Source organism: Pundamilia nyererei, unplaced genomic scaffold (genome assembly GCF_000239375.1).
Source record: "Pundamilia nyererei isolate P.nyererei 1_Seehausen unplaced genomic scaffold, PunNye1.0 scaffold00002, whole genome shotgun sequence".
Lineage (NCBI taxonomy): Eukaryota > Metazoa > Chordata > Actinopteri > Cichliformes > Cichlidae > Pundamilia > Pundamilia nyererei.
Window position 1 is genome coordinate 3073973 of NW_005187403.1, and position 12577 is coordinate 3086549.

Genomic DNA, 12577 nt, shown 5'->3' on the forward strand with positions numbered 1-12577 from the left:
AAATAAATGAAGCAGCTTTATGATTTTTTTTTTTGTTAAATTGTTGTCAGGATAAATAAATGTTGGCTAAGTAGATCAGTAAATAAAAATGCTAATTGGGGTTATCTTTGGAGTGCTTTCTGCTTTGTGCAAAAACAGCAAGTCAGTGGGATTTTAACTAACCTCCAAGATAAACCTTCAAAGTTCTCTCCTCTGGCCATTTCCATTGCACTAATATGCTGAACCAAGCAACTGATCTAAATGTCTTAATTACTGTGCAACCTGAGATAATGCTTGCATTAGCCTCCTTGAGCAGGGATGCACAAATGCAAACGCACCCACTTATTACGCCTGAATGTTAAAGCAAGGTTAAAACATACCTTAGTGTAAACACCTTTTGTGTATACATGGTGACTGATTATTTCCTGCTTATGTTAGAGACTGATTCATGTGTTTATTTATACACGTCTCCTAAAGTCTCAGTGCCGTTAACAGCTGTGAGTATGACTTGTAACGGGCTAGTGAAAAAAGAGCCATTTAGGAAATAGCCTCTCACATCTTATATCCCTCAGGATGCACTGCTTTCCTTGATAAATGTTGGCAATTATGTATAGATGGACTTACGTTTTAATTATAGTTGGAGATTATTTGCAACTAGGGCAAGGTATCTTGAGAAGCAACCACCGTTTCTTACATAACATAAGAAATGTTATGTTACCTGACTTTATTTTGACATTTTGGGTGACACTAGCTGAATAAAAGTGAGCACAGTCCAAAACTTTGAGGAGGAGATGGTCTAAAAAACTGTGCGTGGGATTGTTATGGTTTATTTCTTGTACTAAGAGAAAGATCTTTAGGACACCCTTAAAGCTGATGCTCAGACACATTAATTGCTAGATAAGAAGGCAACATGATTTTTTTTCCAGAAACCGGTAAGGATCTGTTACATTCAGCACGAGCTTTAGTATTGCGAAACAAGTTATTTTCCATCACCCCTGCAATTTAATTAAACTCAGTATAAAGCGCCTATCTCAATTCAAACTGAAGGCAGATTATCATCTGCTCATTTTCAATTGAGGGGTTTTAATCAGAATGTGTACTGTTGCAGTATTTAGGAAACTAGAAATTCGGTAATTAAATGTTGACTTTTCATGTAAACTCTGTGGAAGCGTACAAGGGACTATAAAAAATGATAATATAATGCAAATTAAACTCTACAATAGCTTTATAATTTTCCACATGTGTGTTGCTATTATTTTTTTGGAGGAGGGGAGTAAAAAGCAAATGTGCTAGAATAATTTACAATTTTATTTTCTCATTCTCCATTGGGCACCCTATCACACTGACTTGATTAAAAAGTAATCCAGTATTTGGTGGCCAGTATTTAAATGTTAAAGGTAATCCGGTTGTTCAGTCTGACGTCACTAGCCGTGTCTGGACCTAAACTCCGCTGCAGGTCCATATATCAAACGATAACTATGGCATTACTGAGAGTTGAAAAACTGTCTAAAGTCTTTAATCTTTAATAAAATGATCAGCGTTCTGCTCTACCAGGTGTAACAATTGAGTTTAACATCCAGGCATCCATGAAAACGGAATTTATGACATTTAACGGAGTTAGAAGTTAGCAGGGAGTTAGCTCGCTAGCTTCTATCTAAATACAATATAGCATGTCCTGACTGCGGGGTTTTGGAAACAAATTAAAACGTACAGCTCTGTTATCACTTCCAGCATAAATGAAGACAGAAAACTAAACAGCAGTGAAGTTTGTAGGGTTACTGAAGTTTGGCTAGCTGGTATATAATGATGTGCTACGTGACCGCTAGCGACACAGCTATGTTAGCATAATATAAACAAGCTAACTTTTTTCCACTCGATAAAAGTTAACGTGAGTGTTCTCGGTGGTCAGGAACAAATGTAATCGCATGGCAGGATGCTGTAAAAGAACCAAACTTCAGCCAGGAGAACAACTGAGATAATCCATCCACAATACGAGGTTAGTCGTTCATATACTACTGCATGGGCTGGGCTGTAGTTACATCCTAAGGTTTTAAAAACTGAGCTTAAATAAATGATTAGTGGTAATAAAAGCAGAGGGAGGTCAACAGTGATCACTGACTGTTTTAGGAGCTTTTTGAGATCAAATAGAAGAAAATACATAACATTAAACATGTTAACAACACAAAAGCCACATTAAACGCAGACTACTTTAGGCCTAGAAGTAGGATTCGTCGCGTCATCACTGAACAACCGGATAATTGACTACTATCAATGAAACATGGCAGCTGACCTGGGACCATGGTTCTTTCCATTTACACTAAACTGACTAAACATGCACTTTAAATTAGTTAAACATTTTCAATAAAGGTTATTTGTGTCTGTGTGTGTAACTGCGTCAGATTGACATCATATTTATGTCTTTTGCACTGCAGAAACAAGGTCCACTGATCCCCAGGGGTTCTCAGTTTATGCAGTAGACAACAGAAATGGACCCCACTCTTGCCTTTGTGTGTGTGTGTGTTTTGTTTTTCTGGGTTTTTTTTTTTTTTTTTGCTGTAGACTTAGTCCTCTTTTTAAAAGGCATTTTTGTTTCTAGGTATTCTTTGTGGGCAGGTTAAAGTGGGGCACAAACTGTATGCAAAAGATGGATGTAGCCACCACTGCATTATTCACTGAGTGCCAGCAGGAAGCCTAAGCTGATCTGATTGAGGGGTGGACCTGATGCTGCTGGTCACTAGTTTAGCCTCGCTCGTTCAATAATATGAATCCATTTTTTCAACTACAGGAGTCCCCCTCTTTCTGAACATTAGAAAAATGTAACTTTAAGCCATTTTTGTGATCTTCAGGAACTGTTGTCTTCTACCCCCAACACATCAGCTCAGTCCTTAGATGTCTAGTAATGTACTCCTGCCAGCTCCAGTACATGGACAACAAAGTGAAAATGTTAGTGAAGAGCATGCAGGTAGCTCACTGCAGATAGCTATGTTCAAAATTCAGGAAAGGAACCATAATTATTGCAGATCACACAGTGTTTGCACCCTTATATTTTGCTGTTGTTTTAAGTGAGTGTACTGACTGTATAGGCTTCGTATCTTGTACCTTCGTGGACCCCCTTTGTTTTAAGAGCTGCCTCAATTCCTCATGGCATAGATTCAACAAGGTGTTAGAACCAGAGATTTTTGTCCATGTCACATGACAGCATTATGTAGTTGCTGCAGTCAGCGGTGCATTCATGATGCAAATCTCCTGCTCCACCTGTCATGGTCCTGGGTCGTGCGACCCAGTGTTTTGTGTTTTAGCCTATTTTGATGTTTATTCTTTGTTTAGGGTCACTAAGGCAGTCCAGCCAATTGTACATATCACCCGTGTATTAAGTCTCCCTTGCCCTTCGTGTGTTATGTCTGCGTGTCTTATATTGTCAAGTCCATGCTGTCAGTGATGTCATCTCCCCTGTACTATGTCTCCCCGGTTCATGTGTCTTGTCTAATCTCCATGTTTCCTGTTTTACTTTGAAAGTCTGTATTCACGGTCAGTGTATTCAGTTTCACTCCTTTTGTCCTGTCGTTAAGTTCATGTGTGTCAGCTGTGTTCCCATGTGTGGCCACTTCCCCTGATCATCCCTCGTGTGTATTTAGTCTCTGTGTTTCATACAGTCTGTCTGGCGTCGTCTGTGTTATCACCCCCCTGTGTTCCACCCTCGATGTTTCCATGCCCGGTCTGTTGTGTTCTCCGTCATAGTTCATAGTTCAACCTTAGTTCATTCCCAGTTTAGGTTTCTGTTTAGTTTTGCTTTTGTGCTGCCCTTATCCTTGTTCATTTCCCTTGCTTAACCAGCCACAAATAAAGGCTCGCTTTTTGTTAAAGTTCACTACTGCATCCTCGGTTTGTGTTCGCTCCTGGGTCCACCGCACATATTCCGCACGGTCTGCCTCCGCAGACTGTGACACCACCACATCTGAAGGGTGCTCTATTGGAATGAAATCTGGTGAGTGTGTTTGCAAAAAGTAAGCACATTGTCATTTTCAGGCAAAACAGTTGGAGATGGTTTAATCTTTGTGACATGGCATGTTATCCTGCTGGAAGCAGCCATCAAAAGATAGTAAACTGGTTATAAAGTGAAGAACATGCTGAAGAACAAGCAAGAGCATTCAGGTAGGCTTTCTGCAGCTCTTGTGCCGTTGTAGCCTATTGCGGTTTGGTGTGTTGTGCATTCAGAGACACTCTTCTGCATCCCTTTGTTGTAACAAGTGGTTATTTCAGGTATTGTTGCCTCCTTATCAGCTTGAAGCATTGCGGGCTCTCTCAGATCTTTTCCATCAATAAGGAACTTTTACCCAGAAAACTGCTCTGGATATTTCAGGATTTTCCCACACAATTCTCTGTAAACTCTAGAGATTGTTGTGTGGGAAAATCCCCGTAGATCAGCAGTTTCTTAAAAACTCAGACCAACCTGTTGGGCACCAACAACTATACCACAATAAGTGTCACTTAAATCACTTTTCTTCCCCATTCTGATATGTTAAACTTCAGCAGGTACGTCTACATGCCTTGATGCATTTAGTTGGTGCCGTGTCAATAACCAATTAGATACTTGTATTAACAAGTATGATCAGGTGTACCCAATAATGGATAGTGGTACAGTTAAACACTACCTGTATATTATAGTTTATATTTAAATTATAGAGCGTGCTTTAGGAAAAAGTTTTACTGATCCAATCCCGTTCTCCACACTTGTGTGTCAAAGACTTTGGGGCACATTCCCTCTAAGTGAGCGAAGATTTGAAGGTGTCAACATGTCTAAAGGTTAAGTGCATGGGCTCTGATGTAGATGCATACAATTATACATGCTGTGATTCTAAATATCTGCAGAATTTCTGAAGGGACTTAGCTAGAATTCATGTTTAAACTAGTGATGGAATGTATTAATTGTTCTAGTCTCCACAAAATGTACACCACACCAAGCACTGATGGTAGAGAGTTTTTCTGTTACTAACAGCAGCATCTGGTTGCTTACCCCACATTGTTCGTGTAATTTTCATTCAAATCACATGGGCTTCACTTATGTTCATGGCTTATCTTGCTTTTGCTAGTTTGATAAAAATAAATAAATAAATTTGAAAAAGCTTTGAAAATTTTATTGCTACAAGCAGAGAGTGATCAACAAATAAAAAGCTTTTTCGCTCTAATTGCAAAGCTTTGTTTCTAGGTTTGTCGTATTCCTCCTTTTCATGCCATTTTGAGACTTTATGAACTCATACATTCAAGCACTACAGCTGGGCACACATATGACTTCAATTAAGGCAGTGAGAACCTTAGTGATTAGGCCTCAGGGTGGAGGTTGGGGTGGGAACACTGCCATTAGCTGCTTATTTAACACTGTCTCATTCAGAGTAGAGGTTCAGATCAGAGAAAGTTACATTTTATGTAGTCAATCAGGGGTCTTCTTATTAGCATCAGTTAATTTTTTTACATTCAGTGCTGGCAACAAGGAGCCTTGTCACACTATAGATTCTAATACAACACCTGTGAAATGACAAAAAGCTGAAAAATTTGCTTTTTATTCTTCAAGATTTGGAGTTAAACATGAGCACTCGTTGTTTTGTTTTGTTTTTTAATGCCTAAGGGATTCAGTATCCTTTTTCAACATGTTTATGCTGAGGTAGTGGTAAAGATCTATCACACAATACAGAAGTTTGCTTGTTTAATGGCAAAATAGTTAGTATATACTGATTCCATCTTTTGAATATCTTCTGGGTCTGTTATGTAAGGTTGATTTGATGTTCAAAGACAACTTTGAAGGAAGTGGTAAAAGGTAAAGAAAGTCTAACTACTGATCTCTTAAATTGCTATCCAGTGAAGAAAAAACATTTATAAGAACTTTAGGGTTGAAACACCTCAGCGTCTGACAGTTATTGCCTATGTTTACAGTTACAGTGACAGTTATTTCCTATTTCCTCTTTTAGATTAAACACATAAACCCTCATTACTTCACATCTACATTCTCTACTAATGATACAGGGAAGTCCCACTGATATCTATTTCAGTACACTTGGAAGCCAAAAACATGTTTTACTCCCTTTCTCACTGCAACCCACTGACAGTGAAAATATCAGGAAACAGCACCTTCAGTGAAACGCCAGGCCATTTATTATTCTGCTCTCCGGCTGTGACGGGTCTTTTAATTCCACGAGACCTTTCACTCTGCTTGCAATCAGGCCTCCTTGGTGGGCAGTGTTGGCCTTCTTTGTGGGGTTGCTCTGCAGGTGGAGTCAGATTGTTGTCAGCATCAATAGTCCCACACAAAGCCCACCCATAACATATACATGGCCTCTGAGGTCAGAGAGACACACCCTGGATGAGACGAAATGGAAGGCTCAGCTAGACAGCTGACTCAAGGTCAAGCCTCCGTGGAGCTTTAATATTCTTTTTGAAGTCTTTCTACGACTGGCTGTCTAGAAAAATAACTTAATTTCAGGACTGCTTTTTTTTTATTATTATTACTTCACTGCATCTTCTGGTTGTAGCTAAAAATTAGATTAAGGCACTTCCTCTGTTACACAGATGTTGCACCCGTGGCACATTCCTTATTTTTAAGTAGTCAAGTCTCAGTTGAGTATTGTATTTCAAGCCGAACAAATCTGTTTACAATCCAAAACAACCCAAACCCTCTTAAAGAGCTGACATAGCATACTTAACATTGATTGATCCACTTGATACACAGAGTTTTAACATGCTTTCTGTATAAACATGATATTAAAGTGAATTTAATTTCCTTTTAGTCTTCTTTGTGCTTGTTAGAGCTTAAAGCTGTAGGTTTCCTTTACTGCATTTTTATTTGAGACATCTGACAGTTAATAAAACTGCACAACTAGCCCAACCAGTTCTCACTCAGATACTTCCAAGGGGTTTGCCATTAAGCAAGATCTTCCCAAAGTGTGGCAGGGGGGGCGCGGTATGAAAAGGAAAAAAACTAAACGCTTGTACACTGCTAGCAATGGGCGCCCACACAAACGCAAAGCAGGAGATGAAGCATAGCTGAATATGTTTCCAAACCAACCTCATTCTAAGCCAAAGACTAGAAAATATGGTGAAGCATATCTTCCCTTTGGTTTCACCTGCACAAGTGCCAAGGTAGGTCTCCCCTGCAGAATTGGTTTTCCCTTTGTCGGGAGCAGCGCTGGGCTGTTCAAATCATGGACAAACAGTATCCCACATTGTTGATTTTTAGTTCGCAAACACTTGTTGTAATGACTAACTACTGACATTTTGGAGATGTTAGCTCTTTATACAGTAAAGTTACAGCGGGATACAAATTATATCAGGCTGATCCTGCCACGATTTGTTCCCCCTGTCAAATCACAGACAAACAGTATCCCACAGTTGTTTATGTTTTTAAACCCATTTTGCACAGAGAGGCATTTTTTGAAAAATGTATTGACAGCAATGTTGAATATTATTACACAGGAAAAAAAAACAAGTACACGTAAAATAATTACACCGTGACGCCTCTGTCTGTGTAAATGGAGGGACAGTAACTGCGTGTAAAACCTGCAGATAGTCAGATTAACAGTATTTTGTCTCTATCTGCCATTCCACAATTCATCTCATGTAAACAATAACCTGGCGCACAGCATGACGTGAAAAAAGGCACATACCTTTGACGTTGTGTGACAAACTCTGTATTCCTCGTCCACACGTAAACGCAAAAAATGAGTTTTAAAAAATCTCAGTTTTTGGTGATTCAAAACGCTGTTTATGTGTGGACGAAACAGCTGCGTTTTCAAAAATACCCGTGCAGGTGTGGACGTAGCATAAAAGAGTTAGTAGTTTATTTTCTTACTACCTGCAGATTACTTGTATTTGCTCAATTGTTTACTAAATGTTTGAGGTGTGAAATAAACCGCAATGGAGCAGAATATGGGTGTGTGTGGTTGGAGGATGTGCGAGTGTGTGTGTGTGTGTGTGTGGGGGGGTGCAGCATTTTTCATGTAAAACAAAGGGGGCCCCAGCAAAAAAAAGTTTGGGAACCGCTGAACTAAGCATTGGTGATTCTATAGCCTGTTGTGCCTCCCTTACTACTTTCAGCATTGTGTTAGCATTTAGTTAGCTTGTTTGGAAACAGCTTTCATTAGTCAACTTGAAAAAAAAAACCCATAGTGTTCTGTTAGCTGATTTCCCTGAAATCCCTTCCCTATTCATGTGCTATAAAACAACAGCTAAAACATTACTCCAGAAACTTCAGAGACCATCTTTGCTTTGGTAACAATACCTAGTTAGACCTAGCTGACTTCTTTTAGCCTGCTAGCGACTAACAAATCAACTGGTGGTGTCTTGATTCGGACTAGATGGCTAGCCGACCTGGACACACTAGTTATTCAAGTGTATCTCTTCAATACTTAAGGCACTATTTTCAGCATTTAGCTATTAAGTGTTATATTTAATCATCTTTTCTTTGTTCTACTATCACTCCCACAACGATAACTCCTCTTTGTTTTCATTCAGTGGCTTTAATTGTTGTCATAAGGTTTGCTTCAGGGGAACTCGGTTCTCTCTAAACATCTCTACAAAAAGACCACTCGTATAGTTTAAAGTTTTTGAGCCCTATTTGACTCTTGTCTGTTTCCCCAATCAGTTGCTTCCCTTGCAACTGGCAACTGGCTTCAACTACGCATCTGAACTTATTCAGACAGTTTGTGACCAAATCAAAAACCGGTATTTCCAGTAATAGAAACTGATCCATTACCCAAAAGTTTTCCAAGCCTCCTGGTGCATTTCTTAAGAGGCTACCTAGTGCAACAATCATGGAACTGGATGCAGGAATTTTTTTTTTCTTTATATCAGCTGCTTCAGTTTATGACTAAGGATTTTTCAGAACAAGTTTGATAACTTCACTGCGTTCAGACTCATTATTAGATTAGTCTTTACTTTTTCACCTAATTAGGAGGAAAAAAGGTCATTGTACTGGAGCTTTAAAAGTTTCACTCTGCATAAGGATAAGGACACCTACAGTATTGTATTGTCCCAAGCAACATATGTTATGTTTGTTTTTTGGTGTTGCAGCTGTTACTGGCTAATTTTCCCCTGGTGGTCTGTAAGGTGAAAAAATGTTTCTTAAGCTTCCGATTAAGTGTTTAAAATGGTTAGAAGAAAAGATATGTAAAGTAACATTGTTGATTTTGCAGCTGTTGTATATTTATATATTCACAAGAAACGAGAAGAAGTTATAGGAAAAGAAGGAAAACTTTATTATCGTTAATAAAAATCTCGCTTATTCAAGACAGATTTAATTTGCATCCTTGTCATGAAATACCTGTCATTCAATGAATATTTCCACAAGACTAAGCCTTCTTTTAACTTCCATCAGCATAACAGGCAGTCATTATTATTGATGGCTTGACAGGCACTAAATATCAGCAAAAGGTAAACTGGCAGTTATCTGAAGTGCAGTATTTACTACAATGATGTGTTTGTGAGATGAATGATAATTAGAGGCAGCACTGGAAGCCCCACAGAAAGCAGTGGACGGAAGAATGGAAAGTTTAAAAGAGATGCGCACAGAAGGAGAGGACACTTACCCCTTAACTCGAAACTATGTGGTCTGTAATTGAAAGGATAGTGAGCAAATCAGCTCTCAATCCCAGTATCTTCTGTCAAAAGAAGCCACATTACAAAGGCTCCCACAGTTCACTCATACTCACTTCTTCAGTGCCTTTATAACGAGGCTGTCCTACTCTAATACACATTGGAGCTGTGAAAACAAAGCTCTTATAATTAGATATCGCCAACCCTCATACGATTAAGGTGTGAATGCACCCACATAAGCGCGCCATCACAGAAGTTCTTACCCCGTCCAAGGTAGAAAAAAAAAGTTGCTTTTCTAAATCTTTTTTTAAACCCTCCAATTTAATTTGTGTCACAGAGACCCTTCGTCCTAAAAGGACTACTGAAACTGCAAGTACTGAACACTCAGTACACTTTAGTCTCGCTAGTAAAAGGAATGCTGTGCTTTAAACTGCAAGGGTGCAGTTCTTGAAGTGAATAGCCTGATCTGATTGCAGATACCTGTATAGATGCTGTATACCAAATTCCTTTATTTTGCATCATCTTAAGGTAGTAATCTGGACCCAGCACTGTAGTTCACAATGACTGAGTTTAAAAGAAAGGAGCCTTTGAGTAACTTAGGCTATGTTCACACTGCAGGTCTTAATGCTCAATTCCGATTTTTTGATCAAATCCGATTTTTTTGTCTGCTCGTTCACGCTACAAATAAAATGCGACAGCAAACGCGCTCTAGTGTGAACGCTCAAAGTGGCCCGCATGCGCAAAAGAAGACTTCACACACAACGCGCTCTGTTTAGACCCAGAGCAAACAGTATTGTTTGATAGATGGCCCTTAATATAAAGAGTTCGGACTTTACATTTCCCAATTTTTGCTTTAAGTTATTTTGTTATTTACATAATAATGTAAATAACCTAATAATGATCCTTATTGCTGTTTTAGAGAGGAGCGGTGCTTCAAAGGATAGTTGCAGATTTCTGTCAGAATCTGCAGATTATACAGTACAAATAAAATGTTCACGTTTCTCCAACATTGTCTTCCCAACAGTTTCACTGATATCTACACGGGATGGCCAGAGAAGCGTTCGCGATGTCTTCTCTGGCACTGATAATTGGCGTCTGTCTTGTGTCAGTGACGTAAAAGATGGATTTAATGCGATCTGACCGTTCAAACAGCAGTCGCTTTCTAAAACATCGGATATGTCTTGGATTCAGTACCACATACGAAAGTGACCCAGATCGGATTTGAAAATATCGGATTTGTGCCGTTCACACTGTCATACCATGATCGGATATGGGTCGCATAGGGTCAAAAAAATCGGATTTGATGCGCTTTCGCCTGCAGTGTGAATGCAGCCTTAGTGCTCTTTTTTTTCTTCTTCTTGACTCTTGTGTAATTGTATTTGGCATGTATTTGGTAATTGAAAAAGAAGAAGAAATATGATATTGATTTAAGCATAATGGTAATACATGAACTCTAAATACTTACAGGACATATACTATATAATACTATATAATACTTAGGGACCCAGATGATTACCTAACAGAACAATTCAGGTTCTGGGAGAAGAAAAAACTTAGATAAACCCAAAATAGGTTTAAGACTTTGATTTCTTTTAGTTTACAGTAGATAGTACAATATTATCTAGTGTACATGGGGCGATCGTGGCTCAAGAGTTAGGAGTTCGCCTTGTAATCGGAAGGTTGCCGGTTCGAGCCCAGGCTTGGACAGTCTCGGTCGTTGTGTCCTTGGGCAAGACACTTCACCTGTTGCCTACTGGTGGTGGTCAGAGGGCCCGGTGGCGCCAGTGTACGGCAGCCTCGCTTCTGTCAGTGCGCCCCAGGGTGGCTGTGGTTACAATGTAGCTTGCCATCACCAGTGTGCGAATGTGTGTGTGAATGGGTGGATGACTGGATATGTAAAGCGCTTTGGGGTCCTTAGGGACTAGTAAAGCGCTATATAAATACAGGCCATTTACCATTTACTATGTCTAAGGAGCCAGAGCTTCTTGTAATTTTAAAGTGGTCTGAGCACCAGAGATGGGCAGTAACGCGTTATTTGTAACGTGTTACTGTAATCTGATTACTTTTTTCAAGTAACTTGACCAACACTGCTGAGCACTATCTTTCTGGGCTTTCTGGTGGTATTTAAAAGTTTTTCTTTGGGCATTTGCTGATTCCAAACATTGCCAATGCGGTTAAAGTGCATCTGGCTCGGAAAACACGCAATGGAACACTATCAGTCATAGAATGATAACATAACAAACAAGCGCCAGCATAAAAAAACAAACAGTTTGGAATGTGTGAATGTCTTTATCCAAAGACAACCTGTCCAGGGTGTAACCCGCCTCTTGTCCTGTGCTAGGCTCTGGCTCCTGTTCATACTTTTATAGTAGTGGATAGCCTTTTAGTTAGTCTGAGAAAAAAATCCAAAGAACCAGATTTTAGACCATGGAGGGACAAACCAAATCTACAACCATGTTAGCAAACATCCTATCTTACATCTTACAGCCACGTTGCTAGGAATGTCTTTATTTTTTCTGCTGTTATAAATATGTGACAAGTTGAATTTTTGCCTGGAATTAAGGCATTAGCAAAGTTATTATGTGTCAGAGATGTGTTATATTCTTTCCTGAGGTTGTTAAAGTATTTCAGTACTGGACTGTCAGGCCGACTGACAGAGCCACCCAGGAACATGACTGCCAAGTTATGTATGTGTTAACATGTGCTGTCGTTTTACCTTTTAATCATGTTGTTATTGACTGTGCTTAAGCAGATAAGATATGTATAAATGCTTAAGTGTGTGCAATAACAGCTGACTGCTGCTATAACCAAGAGGAGATTGTAAAAGAAAACAGAAATTCCAAGCTCTTTTGTTTTGGGAAGTAACTTTCAACTTTCAAGTTCTCCTAAGCATACCCTACAGCAGTGGTTCCCAAACTATTTTCGCTGGGCCCCCCTTTGTTTTACAGAAAAATGTTCGCCCCCCCCCCTTCGCGCGCGCGCACACGCACGCACGCACACACACACACACACACAC